The sequence below is a fragment of the Dryobates pubescens genome, chromosome 13 (genome assembly GCF_014839835.1).
Source record: "Dryobates pubescens isolate bDryPub1 chromosome 13, bDryPub1.pri, whole genome shotgun sequence".
Classification (NCBI taxonomy): Eukaryota; Metazoa; Chordata; class Aves; order Piciformes; family Picidae; genus Dryobates; species Dryobates pubescens.
The window spans coordinates 18,534,562-18,548,872 of NC_071624.1; the positions used below are offsets into that span (position 1 = coordinate 18,534,562).

Genomic DNA, 14,311 nt, shown 5'->3' on the forward strand with positions numbered 1-14,311 from the left:
ACTCTCTGCCACCATGGAAATTATTAGCAGCCAGTGTTGGTTGTGTGTTCATCTGCCTTCAATACACTGAATGTGCAACCTCTGTCTGCCATGTGAACTGCTCCCAAAACTGGTGTTCTGTTTTACCCATGGGGCTGAGACCTCTGGGAACAGCTTGTCCTGCCAGCTTGGTCCCTCAGCTTTTCAGTGGATCAGGTGCATTTATGGTTAGCAGCGAGTTTCAGCCTTGTCATTTGCTTGAATACTGTGCAGAGCAAGGCAGAAGGCTTGCTGCTGCTTGCAAGTGAAGGTAGCCAGGAGATGACTATTTGCCATCTGGGAGGAAAACCAGGACTGGCAGTAACATGAAGTCAGAAGAGAAAGGAAGTGCTCAGCTGAGAGAGGGCCAGAGTACAGAGAGGAGGAGAGGCAGGTCATGAGAGAGGTGTCTGATGTGGTTGTCTCCTTATGTAAGAATCTAAGGAGCTCCAGAAAGTAAATCACCAAAGCTGCTGCTCTACACTGGGTTTGAGTGGTGAGGAAAGCCATGGCACCTCTTAGCTGCTTTATTCTCTACAAGTGGTTTTCAAGGCCCAAGTGCATAACTAATATCCTTAAAAGTAATGTGCATTTTCTCTTGATTTGAAATTAGATTTTTGCCCATCTGTTTTTCCTGCTCTTGTGTTTTGATGGCCAAGATTTTACCAAATCTCTGCCCCTGGGTTTTTTCTATTTCCAAGCTGCACATGCACTTTCCAGCTTTGGGGTAACTCTGCACCATGTTCTTTTGTACAAATACCTGCTACTTGTGACACCCCAGGAGCAGGGCTGGAGACTTTGCTCTAACCTCTCAAAGTGGGAGCCTAGTTATGGGACTGCTGGGTTATTGTGCAAGCTGGTGCTTGATGTGTGGAAGAAAATCACATTCTGCATGAAGTGAAATTACAGCTGCTGAAACCTCCATGCTGTGTATAATGTAGGATAGAAAGAGATCTGGAACAGCTGGTATGCTACAGTAAATTCCAGTTTTTGCTGTTGGGGCCCAAGGGACAGCTCATTACTGCAAATGCTGCTTTCCCCCTGGCAACCCCTGGCTGCTTTAAGCCTCTCCTGATAAGCATTATGAAGCCCAACTTATTTTGGGTAGAGTGCCACAGGAATTTTCAAATTAGGGTACCTGTCAAAAAAGTTGCTAGCTTTTAGTGCTCTTTACTTGTGATTTCCAAACCCACCTGTGTTCTGTCAGAACAGCTTTGCATAGAATTGTCAGGGTTGGAGGGGACCTCAAGGATCAGCCAGTTCCAACCCCCCTGCCATGGCCAGGGACACCTCACACTGGGTCATGTTGCTCAGAACCACATCCAGCCTGGCCTTCAAAACCTCCAGGAATGAGGCTTCCACCACCTCCCTGGGCAACCTGTGCCAGTGTCTCACCACCCTCATGGGGAACAACTTCTTCCTAACATCCAATCTCAATCTCCCTATTTCTAGTTTTGTTCCATTCCCCCCCAGTCCTATCACTCCCTGACACCCTCAAAAGCCCCTCCCCAGCTCTCTTGTAGCCCCCTTCAGATACTGGAAGGCCACAGTTAGGTCTCCTCAGAGCCTTCTCTTCTCCAGACTGAGCCCCAACTCCCTCAGTCTGTCCTCATAGCAGAGCAGCTCCAGCCCTCTGCTCATCCTTGTTGCCCTTCTCTGGACACCTTCCAGCACCTCCAGATCCTTCCTGCACTAGAGGCTCCAGAACTGGACACAGTGCTCCAGGTGGGGTCTCAACAGAGTGGAGCAGAGGGGGAGAATCACCTCCCTCGACCTGCTGGCCACACTTCTCTTGATGCAGCCCAGGATGTGATTTGCTTTCTGGGCTGCAAGTGCACATGAAGCTTTGAACCTATTTTCTATCACTTCCTGTGGGGTGTCCTTGGTCCAAGCTCTGCTTTGGTGTAAATGCATGAGGAGCTGAAAGAGACACTGCTTACCTGCTGCATCTCACATCCATTTTGTCTCTTGTGCTGAGGGCCAAAAAGCAGAAAAGTAATTTTAAAATGGTAGCTTAAGACAGTGCTGTAAATGTACTTGTGAGGGCTGGCTTCCTTTCCTCCTCACCTCTTCACTCTGCTGCTCTTGGCTGTGGGTAGATGAGGGAAGGTTTTGTCTGGCTGCAGCAGGCTGGCTGACAGCCCCTCTTGGCACGGGCACCTCTCCTGGCCCTGGGCACATGGCCTGTCCTGCAGTCTCTGCTGCAGCTGACTTTTGGGTGACCAGCTTGCTTTACTTAGAAGGTTGGTACATCCCCAAGCTGTAACAGGATCAATGGTGAGCAGCTGAAGGCTTTGGAGTGCACAGAGAGGTTGGGGTTGATGGCATTCTGAGCTGCTCCCATAGAAAGCAAAAGGAAAACTGTGGGTTTGCCTCCTCGTGTGCCCCCAGTGTAGAGTATTGTGAGTTGCAAAGAAGGATTGAAGCAGACAAGGTTCGTGCTGGTAATGGGGGGCAAAATGTTTCCTGTCATGGATGAACAAGCCAGTTCCACCTCACCTTGCTTTTCTAAGGCCTGCATGCTGTCAGTGCTGCAGCTGTTTTCATTTATAAGCTGCTGCCATGTGTGAGATCAGCACCATTGCCACGTGTGGTCAAGTGTCACCTTCCCAGGAGAAGCATGAAACAAGTAAGACAACATGAGCCCTCTCAGTACTCCCTCTGCTTATCTCTTCTTCACATCTTGTTTGTTATCACACATTGCTCAAACCAAAGCAGAGGCTGGAGACCATAGAGAGCAAAGGTGGAGGCAGAAGAGAAGGGCATAAAGGGACCAAAGTGGGTGGAAATGTGGGAGCAGTGGATAGAGAAGGCCAGGACACCATTCTTCATGCCAAAAATCTTCCTGTGGCTGTGGTCAGTGTCCTGTGGTGAGAAAAGAGCAGGCCTTCAGGAGAATTTCCTGTCATTGTGGCTGATGACAAGGCTGGCCACAGCAGCCTGTATATCAGGTAGGGACAAAGAGCCATCCCCTTCCTCCTCATGGGTGGAGAAACCTGACCAGCCAGGAAGAATCTCTCCCATTAGGTTCCCTGTACTCAGTGCTGCTCAAATGGACATAAGCAGTAGGGTAGTGCTAAACTCCTCTGATGCAGCTCTGAGCTTTTTGAAGCCCTTTTCCCCCATCAGACATGATAGAAAAGCCTTCTTCTACCAAGAGATGATGCAGCACTGATAGGTGAAGTCTCTGTAAGGCTGGAATTGTCAGCTCAGTGCTGCTTGTGGAGGCCTTACTCAGGTGGCGCACGGCAGCTGTATCTGCTGGAAGCTGCCAGAAAACACACAAGTGCCAGAGGGTCTCTTGGCTTCTGATATTAACAGGTCTGACCAGGAGGCCCTGAAACACTAAACAGAACTCTCCTGTTCTTTCTGAGCTTTGTTCTGGCTACAGTTGCAGGTAAAGACCAGCAGGTTTCTGTGGAGTGAGAAGCGCTGGGTGCCTTTGCCATCGTCACAGGCAACGAGTGTCAAGCTCGACTGAAAAGCAGTTTGTGTTCTGCACAAGCTCAGAGGAAGGTGCTGATAGCTCCTGAGGCTGTTGTGTGCACCAGTGTTGTGAAAGGAACAGCTGGACAGAAATCCCCTTCAGTCAGTCTGAGGCACTTGGGTCTTTTTCTGGTCAGTGAGGTAAGGGTGCCTTAATCATCCCTTCTGTAGTCATCACCCAAAACAGGGCTGCATCAGCTGGAGCCAGCAAATACCCCTGGGAGTGGATATCAGAAGCAGACAGCCAAGAAACTGCTTCAGGTTTCCCTTCCTCTTGCTTCCTTGGGAGCAGAAGCTTCTCCCCGCCTCTCTAGGCTGATGGGCCCTCAATGGCAGCAAAGTTGCTCTATCTCCACTCAGTTTGACTATTATTATCCAGCTTGCTCAGTAGACATGCAGCCAAAAGTTTTCTACAGCCTGGTACCTTTTGACAGGCTCCAGAAGTACCTCGGCCAGATTTTGGGGGAAGAGAAGCAGCGATTCAGTGCTGAAGCTGGCACAGCTTGCCTCTGCTCTCTGTTGGAGCCTGTGCTCCAATCTCTGTGTGCATGCACTCATGCATATCTCCTCTTCAGCACTTTATCTCCCTCTTCTCTTTAGTGCTTTATCTCACTTCTGCTCTTTAGTGCCCATTATCTCTTGCCAGCTATCTGCATTACAGAGTGTAGGGCACTATTCAGGAGGAGTGCTGTGAATCAACCTTGTCTGTCATCTCCAAGACAGCCACAGGTGTGGGGTGATGCATGTTTCACGTGAGGGTGCTTCTCCTGGGCAGTCTAATGCATACTTGGTCTGGCTGCTGGCTGCACATGCCATACTTTGGTCTTCCTGCCTTTGCTTGGGTGGCTTTCTGTGGACAACAAGGAGGTAAGTGGCCTGGATGCTGTCTGTCTGCAGTTCCATCATCCCAATTTGCTTTCCTCTATCAGTCATTAACAGGTGAATACCTCATACAAACACTATTGACTTGCTGCAGAACCACCTGTCTGTAAATCATTTCTCATCTCTGGTTGTGAGTAGTACCTGCTTGCTTTGTTCATCTTCCACATAGTGACTCTGGTTCTCCTCCTGGTTCTCTGCACCATGGCTCCACTGTGCACAAGGAGACCATGCAGGAGTCAGGAGTGAACAAGGAAGACTCTGTCCCTTGGTGGTTTTATGCTCTTCATAGATACCTGAAGAAACCAGTAGAAGTGGCTGGTGTCTAGAATATGCAGATGTGTGACCAATAAGCCACTTGTCCACTTTTGGAGGCCCGAGTGAAGCAGTGGGGCACAGCTGGGCCATGTGGCTACAGGGAGATGGGAGGCTGGTGGGCAAAGCACAGCCCGACTCCTGTGGGCTGCTGCCCTCAGCCTGTGGTTGCAGAGAAGGAGTAGCTGGCAGGAAGGCAGCAAATGTGTGCTGCTGAGCATACATTGCCTTGTGGCTGCCTTCCCAGGGCCCAGATGTATGGCTGGCTCTAGGACACTGGGACCTCCCTCTCTGCTGCAGTAGACACTTCTATTCTTAGCTCCGTGGCAGCTCTCCATATGCCAGCGCTCGTGACTGCAGGACTGTTTAATTTTCACTTCTCTGAAGTATTTAATTTGTCAGCTGTTGGCCTCTATTCATTAAAGACCATACATCCTTACCTAGATTTTTGCTATGTTAGGGCTGAAACACAGAATCATAGAATTGTCAGGGCTGGAAGGGACCTCAAGGATCAGCCAGTTCCAACCCCCCTGCCATGGGCAGGGACACCTCACACTACAGCAGGTTGCTCACAGCTACATCCAGCCTGGCCTTCAAAACCTCCAGGGATGAGGCTTCCACCACCTCCCTGGGCAACCCATTCCAGTGTCTCATCACCCTTCATGGGGAGCAACTTCTTCCTTACATCCAATCTGAATCTGCCCATTTCTAGTTGCTGAAGCATGGCTCCTGTCTGATCAAACCATTTTATGAGCAGAATCAGGGGCAGGGTAAGGTTTTTAATTCAGAAAGTCAGTCACTACTAGGACAATAGCAGAGAGCCCCCAGCTTCAGAGATGGGTGTCTAGCCTCCCTTCTCCTGTTAACTTCTGGTCAGAGAAATTACAGAGCAGTCCTGCTGACAGTGCTGCCTGCTTGTATTTTGGTGCCTGATAGTGAAGATGTGACGTGTGGTGGCCAGTGCCTCTCTGCAGCTGCTGGTACTTCTCTTGTGGCTGAGGGTAGCTGCTGCTGAGAGATAATCACCTGATAATTCACTGCTGGGGGCCTCTCTTGAATTATTGAATGCCAGAATGGATGTATATTGAGTTACCTTGCTGGCAAATATCATCTCCAGCATCTCATGTAACTCTACAATATTCTCAGTTTTCCTACTTGCTTAATGTGAAATCTTCTTCAAAGAATCTAAAAAAAGTCAGAATATGGTTTTCTGTATTGCTTATATAGCAGCCCATGCCTGCAGAGAATAAGAGCTTGGACCCTGGCTTTGAAGATGTCCTTCCCTGGCAGTCACAGTGCGTGGTTACTCTTGTCTAAAGCCAAGCCTACTCTTGGGCACGCAGCAGAAGGAAGCAGGATGTGCATGGTGTGTTATCAAACCAACCAACTGAAAAATAACCCAAACACCCCACCCCAGCCCCCCCCCAAAAAAAAACCAACCCAAACCAACCAACCAAAAGAAACAGCAAAGAAGAGAGAGCAGCCTGATTTTTCTGGAGTTCTCTGGAGCGTTTAATTTGTCATCTGTTGTTGCAGGAGATCTGGCTGCCCTGTCTTGAGGAAGCTGCACCCTGGAGTTGTGGTCCTGTGGTGCATCACACCAGGAAGGTCTTCTGTGTCTCTGCAGGGCCTTGCTGGGGTCAGCTGCAGCAGCACATAAAGATGGGGGAAGGGAGAAGATCGACACAGGCGCTGGTGATGTTTCCTAGCTCGCAGAGATGCAGGTGAGTGCCAGCGTCCCTCTCCTCTCTCCTGCTGTTACGTGTGGGCTGCAGGGTCAGACCTGTGAGTGGTGGCTGAGAAACTGGCCGCAGGTCCCTTGGCCTTCAGCTCCTAGCAAATCCTCTGGCTGCTGTAGCCTTCAGCGCTCACGCACAATCCAGTTGTTATCCATGTGTCCCTCTGAAGGTGGCGAGCAAAGTCTGCCAGCCGTGGCTTGTCAGGGAGATCGCAGCTGCCTCCTCCTGTGCCCCAGCCGCCGAGGGCACGGTCTGCAAGGGACAGGAGGGGCCTTGCCCGGAGCTGCCCAGAAGGAAAGGTGCTGCTGTGGTTGAACGTCTTTGTCCGTTGCAAGTCTCGGAGAATGCCAGGTGCCTGTGCAGGCCCCGCCGCGGTGACGCGGGCGGCAGCCCCGGCGGCGCTGAGGGCATCATCTCGGTGCCAGGTTTGCGCCGCTGCGGACGGGAGAGAGCCGCTGGCGCTGCCGCGGGCCGGGCGCCACCTGCTGGTGGACCAGCAGAAGGCACCAGCGGCCAGGGCAGCCCTCCCCGCGCAGGCTGAGCCGTCTGCCGATAGCGTCTGCTGCTCTTTTTAGGATTTCCCCCCTCCCTCTCCTTCCTCCCTTCCCCCCACCCCGTTCTTTCTGAGCCTTTGTGCCCCCCTACTTCAAACCCAGTTCGCTGTCATGGGCACCGTGCAGGCCCCCAGCTGGGACAGTCCCCGCTCGCCTTTGGCTGAACAGACGCAGCAGACAAAGGGTCTGAGAGCAGCAGCAGGGACAGCAAGAGACCTTTCCACGCAAGCACAGAACGGGGAGCAGCACCAGAAGCGGAACTCTAACCCGTTCCTCAGGCAGGAGGGGTCCATTCTCCAGAACGTGCCAGATGCAGGGTTGCTGGCAGAGCTTGTGGCAGAGATGCAGAAGCAGGCAGAAGGTCTGGGCAGTGCTTGGGGCTTCCTGCTGGATTTGCGCTGCTGCTGAGCTCACTGCATCCTGCAGAGCTGAAGGGGAGGTTTCTGTGTGAGCACCGGCTTGCAGGTACATGAGAGCTGAGCCCTGCACAGCGTGTGGGGCCCTCTGCTACCATGCCTGGGCTGCCACGAGGGATGTGAGCCCTGAACCCAGCTGTGGATGTAAATTCTGTCCTTTCAGATGAAATTCCACTCTCTGCCCTGTAGATTATGCTTTTAATAGTGGTGGTGCATGTTCAAAAGTGAGTATTTTCTTTTTTATTCATAGTAGGCTGAATTAAGACAGACTGACTGAGTGCCAGTCGTGCTGGCCTGAGATATGTTCTATACAGCCAGTACCAGCCACTTTGAATAGCTCCTAAAGGATAACGTGTACAATTTAGCTCTAGGAAGAAAAAACCCCAAAGATTTTAGGCTTTAGAATACTTGTAAGAAGTGCTAATTATTCTCTGCAAGTGACTTGATGGTAGAGAAAACACGTTGCCACTCTGTGCTTGCAGGGAAGATCAGCAGTGGCTGGATTCTGAGATTTCCACAAAAAGCTGAACTGATAGCTGTTCTGCACTAATGTCAGGAAGAGTTGGTGCTCATGTTGTTTGACTGTGAGAACTCATCTCAAGCTCTGTGAGCAGATGTTTCAGATTTGAGTTCAGCCTGGCAGAAAAGAGAGAGCAGTCTAGCCCCAGCCTTCTCCTCCTTTCAGAGTATTACCACACTCTCACATCTCCTAGATGCACAGTCAGGTACCACATCTTCTGTAGGTATTTCCAGTCCTTTTTCTACCTGGAAACAAGAAATAATCAGCAGTGAGGTTTTTGTTTGACTGGATTTTAGTTTAGCATGAAAGGAAAGTACAAACTCCTCGAAAGAGAAAGGAGAGATTCACTTTTGTCCAGCTTAGTACTTCTCGTGTGGTACTGTAGTGAGTGAAACCTCACTCACAGGGTCTTGAGAGTCAAGACTCACAGAGGCCAGGACCTGCATATTTCAATAATGCTGGCTTTTGCTATGCCAAGGCAGGTTTTCGCATCTAGGTATGTGTCTGGCTGCTCTGGAGTGAGACTTGCTGTGGACATGGGGGGCATCAAGGGCAGAAGGAATCATGGCACAGCTGGGCTGTGGGTCAGAGGCACAGGCTCTGTGCCAGGCTTATCTGCTTCTGGGCTGGGAATGCATCTGTGGCCCCATTCGCTAGTTAGGTGTGAGGAGAGGTCCCACAGCCTCTCTCAGCCTCCCCCCGCTAACCCTCCTGCCTGTGCCTGTTCATAGGGAGCTCCTGCTGGCCCTGGAGCTTCAGCAGGAAAATACAACTCTGCAAGTTTTCCTAACTCTGACCCAAAATGTCACTAGGACTGGATTTTATCTGAACACACTACAAAGAGTCCTTCTACTGATGAACTCTGTACTTGCTTAGCAATAATCTCTGATTTCAGAGCTTCACACTTGTTTGTTCAGATGCCTTTTGCTGGATTTAATGTGTGGAGCTGCAGCTACCTCTGTAAAACTTAATGAAAAGTTAGACCCTCCCAGTAAGCCACTCTTGGAAGACATCATCTGCTTTCCACATCTCCTGGAGCATGTTCCACAGCCAGGCAGCCCTTAATGTAGGAACTTGTATGTGTGCAGCAAGAGGAACAACAAAAGGAACATAAAACACTTCTCCTGGTGCAGCTGTCAACAATTAGACCATGTGAGGCCTTCCTAGTAGAGGTTAGGAAGAAGCCCATAGCAATCTGAAACAGCTTTCAAAAGAAAGCACTGAAAATATGTGCCAGAAACTAAGGAATAGGTTGCAGATGGCAAATAGATGTCTCTGCAGCCTGTCAGGGAACAATTTGGTTTGACAAATGGCTGTGATCTACCATGGAGCTGTGCAGAAGATTAAATGTCAGGCTGTGGAGTGGCAGTGTTCAAAAATAATTAGACAAGATCAGGCATGCCTGATACTGATTTTTATGGGAGAATTCAGCATACAGTCACTGGCCACATCCCACAGATGACTGGGAGATGGAGGATCCTCCACTCAGCCTTGTTTAATTTTTTTACACCATGTCTGTCATCTGCAGACCCTCAGGATGTGGTGAAAGAAGATCTGGTGGTGGTCACCTGTGGTGGGGCAGGGCAGTGAAATGGTCTGTTACAGGCTGGAGAGTGATGAGTGGTGGTGCTGTAAAGGCACATCAAAGACTCCCAGCCCTTGGCACTGTCCCTGCCTGGCTGGAGGAGATCAGGTCTGTCAAGCAGTGAATGAAGAGATAAAACATTAGGGGAGTGCTTCCTGGCAGCAGCTCTGGCCCCAGCACCCTGGTGAGCCATGTGGGTGGCAGGCCCTGTGTCCTGGGGGCTGGCCTGCACAGAGCTGGGGCAGAGAGCAGCTCCCATCACCTCAGCTTCTGTCAGTGAGCCCTGCAGCCGGGCTGCTGACCCAAGGTGGCCATGAGCAGCATCTCAGAAGCTGTGGAAGCTTTGGGCCTGGAGGAAGAAGAACCAAACTGCTGCACATGTTCCCTGAGGCTCTGCCCTTTCCTTGGCCACCCATTTCTCTCTCAGAGCAGCTGTTGGTTTCTGCCAAATGAAGAATTTGCTCAACTCTCTTAACACTGCAGACTAGATTTTGCTCATGGTAATGCAGCCTGTTAACAACAGATGACTTGAGTAAGGCTGAAAGCTTCCCTGGTCCCAAGATCATAGAATCAATAAGGTTGAAAAAGACCTCAAAGATCGTCAAGTCCAACCTGTCACCCAAGAACTCATGACTACTAAACCATGGCACCAAGATGAGACTCTGGATTTGGCCACATTGCTGGGGGAAGGTCTTAGGGGAGGCAGGAGGTGGGGATCTGCAGGGCTGCAGCAAAGGAGGTCTGAAATTGCATCTAAAACAGCTGAACTGTGGTGTTTTCTCATGACAGAATTGATAAGGGAGGCCACAGACACTTCCTTTCTGTGATTCAGGAACTTGGAAATCATCTTTGCTTCACACTTTATAAGTAAAATTAGGCTGTGCCTGGCTGTTGCCAAACCTTTTCAAAGCAAAGATATTTGTACAAAAGAACTCAGCAGCAGAAGTGGAATTCACTCGTGGATCGGATTACTGTTATTTCTGGCTGGAAGCAGCACCAGAAATACTTGCAGGGATTTCCCCTTTGCCTTGGGAAAGATGTTGTGCTTGTTGTTGATGGCGAAGTAGCTGTTAGGGAGGAGAATTCACGTGCATTAAGAGACAGGAAGGGAGAAGAGCCGTGAATGGGAGTGTTTAGTTCTGCGTTGTAGCATTCAGTCACTCTTGAAATGGGATCTTCAGCTGTGGGTGAGGATGTTGTGATGAGAGCTGCAATTGCTGCTGCTCAGGAGAAGACGTTTCCAGCCCAAAGCTGAAGCTTTCATTCAGAGCACAGTTCTGTACGCTGGCTGTGCCTCAGCATCCTGGAGGGCTGTCAGGCATCTTCCTGCACGTGGAGACCCCTCAGGGGACACCCCGTGAAGGGACATATTTTGGTGATGTTTAAAGCAGCAGTTGTTTGTGGTGCTGAATGTGATGCCGCCTTAAAACATGAACTTGCCCATCACTTGGGAGCATCACTCAAAGTCTGGTGTTCAAAATACCCACTGAGAGTGGTCTGTGTTTTGCAGCCAGCTTTAAGTAAAGCTTTGGTCCACATGACGATGGTCTTCTTGGGGGCACAGGCATCACCTGAAGCGCTGGGCTTGGAGGCTGCCAGATCCATGAAGACCACAGTGGGGCACTGGGAGAGCTGCAGGTACCTGATGGGTCAGTGATGATTGTTAAAGTCAGAATCCTCTGATCATAGCCCTGAAAGCTGATAAAAATGGTGGGGCAAACGGACTCTTTAGGGTGTCAGGGAGTGATAGGACTGGGGGGAATGGAGCAAAACTAGAAGTGGGGAGATTGAGATTGGATGTTAGGAAGAAGTTCTTCCCCATGAGGGTGGTGAGAGACTGGAATGGGTTGCCCAGGGAGGTGGTGGAAGCCTCATCCCTGGAGGTTTTGAAGGCCAGGCTAGATGTGGCTGTGAGCAAGCTGATGTAGTGTGAGGTGTCCATGGCCATGGCAGGGGGGTTGGAACTGGATGGTCCTTGAGGTCCCTTCCAACCCTGACAATTCTATGATTCTATCAAAGGGCTTTTCTGCTCCTGGCAAACTGAGAATTTCAAAGCAAAAGTGTATAAAAAGGTTTCACTTCAGAAAAAACCCAGCTCTTCTAGGTTAGAAATAGAACTGGCTATGTTACCCCAGAATAACATACTTGGTACCTCTGAATGTCAGGTGAAGCCTTGCTAAGCAATGATGTGTCCCTGTGGCCATCTTGGCCAGGTTCCTTCACTCTGCTGGAAGGGCTGTGCACAAAGAAGGGTGTCTCTGAGGAGGGATTTTTTTGGCTCTTTGGAAATCCATGTGAGAGGGGACAGCAGCATATGGACTTGGCATAGCCCAGGGGATGGCCGTGGGAGCCTGGGAACATTTCGTGCCTGCAGCAAGTGTAGGAAGGAGGGAGGAAGAGAGGCAAGCGCCGGCGGCAGCAAGCTGCACACAGCTGACAGAGCACTGCCAGAGGGGCCCAGCATGCCCAGGGCTTGATCCCACTTGACAAAAAGAACAGGTCTCATAGCTGGCCCTTCCTGCCACATGGGTCACAACAGAACTGGGAGACTCTTGTGAAGGGCCCGAGGGTGCAGGGAGTGCTGGGCAGCTCAGTGCCACCAGCTACCGGAGGCTTCAGGTGCCAGTGGGGGCAGGGGCACCCTGTGGCTTCTCCAAATGTGCCACCACGAGGAGCTGTATTTATGGCTCAGAAACTCCAAATGCACAGAACAATGAGCTAAAAATAACCCTCAGCAATCTCCCACAAATTGCAGGCATGCTGGAGGCAGCAGGGCACAGGCAGGGTGCTTGCATCGAGAGCTTGTGCGTTGCCATGCGCCGCACAGCGGGGCTGAGGCTGCTGCTCTGCAAAGGAAGCAGAGCTGCTGCTGGCTGCTTCAGCACTGTGCCTTTGAGGCTGTCACATCAACGTCATAGGTCTGCTTATTCTGCATCCTGGAGAACATCAAGCACCCTCAATCGACACAATTAAGCAGGTACACCTCCACAGGATGTTTGCCTCTGCCTGAGATGTGTGGTGCGCCCCGGTGAGGTCAGGGGAGAGGCTCGTGTTGCCTTCAAGAGGTCTTGTTGTGTACCTGAACAGATCTGATTGCTGTACAAGATGTGCTCATGAAGGCTGGCCCTGTCTTCTACTGACACCCTGAGCTGGTGTTCAGAGGAGATGCTCTTGCTTCCTTTCTTGTTAGTTTGGGCATCTCCCTGTTTCGTGGGGAGCAGCACCACGAGCCTGATATCTCACCCAGACTCACCTCCACACAGAACCAAGTGACATCACACTGTTGCCTTTCACGATGGGGGCCCTGCTGCTGTCTTTCCCTGCAGCTGTGGACACCCCATCAGAAGGTGCTGGCAATGCAATAGGAAACTTACCTGGATCTAGATGTGGCCCAGTTCTCGGGGAGGAAGAAAATAACATTAATGTCAATCTAGTCTCTTTCAGGCTACTTTTAGTAATTCTTTGTTATGTGAGGAGTTAATTGCATGAAATTGTCCAAGAACTACAGAAACCTGAAATTTTCCTTCTGTGGAGCAGAGCACTTGGAGTGGGAATCCCATCTCAGCCTTGGCAGCAGGACAGCAGATGAGGCTCCTCCTGCACACATCTGATGTGTGCTCACAGGTGAGCAGCCTGCAGCCTGCTCCTTCCCTCTGATTCTTGAATTCTTGTTTTTGAATGGCCCTAGCAAATGAGCAAACAGCTCATTTCCATCTCAAACTCAGCACTAAAAATATCCCTCAGCTCCAGTGCAGTGGAGATTCAGCATGTAAAGGACAACCTGACCTCTCCTCTTTCTCTTATCTCGCCTCACCTTCTGTCCTCATCCTGCGTGTGGATTTGTTTGTCCTTTTCTGATGTTCTGTGTCTGTGCCTGCTCTGGTGACGCTCAGTGACAGCTCCCATGACCTGCTGGTGATTATATTACCTCGTGGTTGTAAAATGATTGCTGGTTTGTGGACACCCCATCCCCTTCCAGGTCTGTCCCTGCTGCTGGGAACACCCAGAGGCCTGGCAGAGGTGCCAGACAGGCTTTGGGTGTGTGAGGCGTGCCACGCTACCAAGGCAGGGAGTGCAGGAGAGCAGGGGGAGGCATAAATGGGAGCTGGTTTGATGATTATTTCAGTCAAGAAAAATCAGGGATGTGAATTACTGAAGTGTCACTGATTTCAGTGACTCCAAAGCTCAATTAAACCTCTAATTTTAGTTTCCTGCTAAGACTATTGTCAGCTCTCTCTGTGAAGCAGGTGATGTGGTGTTAGATGCAGCTCCGCAGCTGCTCCGGGTGGATTAGCCAGCTCCTAGAACCTGACACCCAGCAGGGGCACCCAGACACCATTTGGAAAGGCTTTTAAAGGCAGCAGCCCTGGTCAGGGATGATTTCACCTTGGCCACCCCCTAGTTTGATAAAAGCTATAAGTTTGTCTACCACAGGTCTGTTGGGTGTCACTGACTCACAGGCCTGAAGCAAGGAGGCTGCTGGTTTCAGGATGATAAGAGAGAGCACTGCTCTGGGCCCATGCCTGTGAGGAGGGACAGAAGTGTCCCTTGGGCAGCAGCCACCTGTAGGTCTCTGCTGTGTGGGGATATGTTGGGATGGAGGGGTTAGAGCAGAGTGAGGCAGCAGGTTCAGCTCTGTCCTGCTGCTGGTGCAGCCCAGAGCTCATCTGGATTTCACATTCTTTGTTCCCTACAGCCCTGCTCTGGACCCCAGTACCAGCCCAGCCTGTCCAGGGGGCAGGATTTCATCTGCAGCTGTTTCCTGGCACCTCAGGTATTTCTGCAGGGCTCTTGTCTCC

General features: G+C 50.8%; 1 long non-coding RNA gene across 1 annotated transcript in view; it reads left to right on the forward strand.

The window, feature by feature from the left end:
* Positions 1-11,054, forward strand: part of LOC128897687 (uncharacterized) — a 39,994-nt gene extending 28,940 nt beyond the window's left edge. The window contains exons 3-4 of the long non-coding RNA XR_008462523.1: positions 6,235-6,422; positions 11,023-11,054. This is a non-coding gene — a long non-coding RNA (uncharacterized LOC128897687). The remainder of the gene's footprint in view (positions 1-6,234; positions 6,423-11,022) is intronic.
* The last annotated feature ends 3,257 nt before the right edge of the window (positions 11,055-14,311 follow it).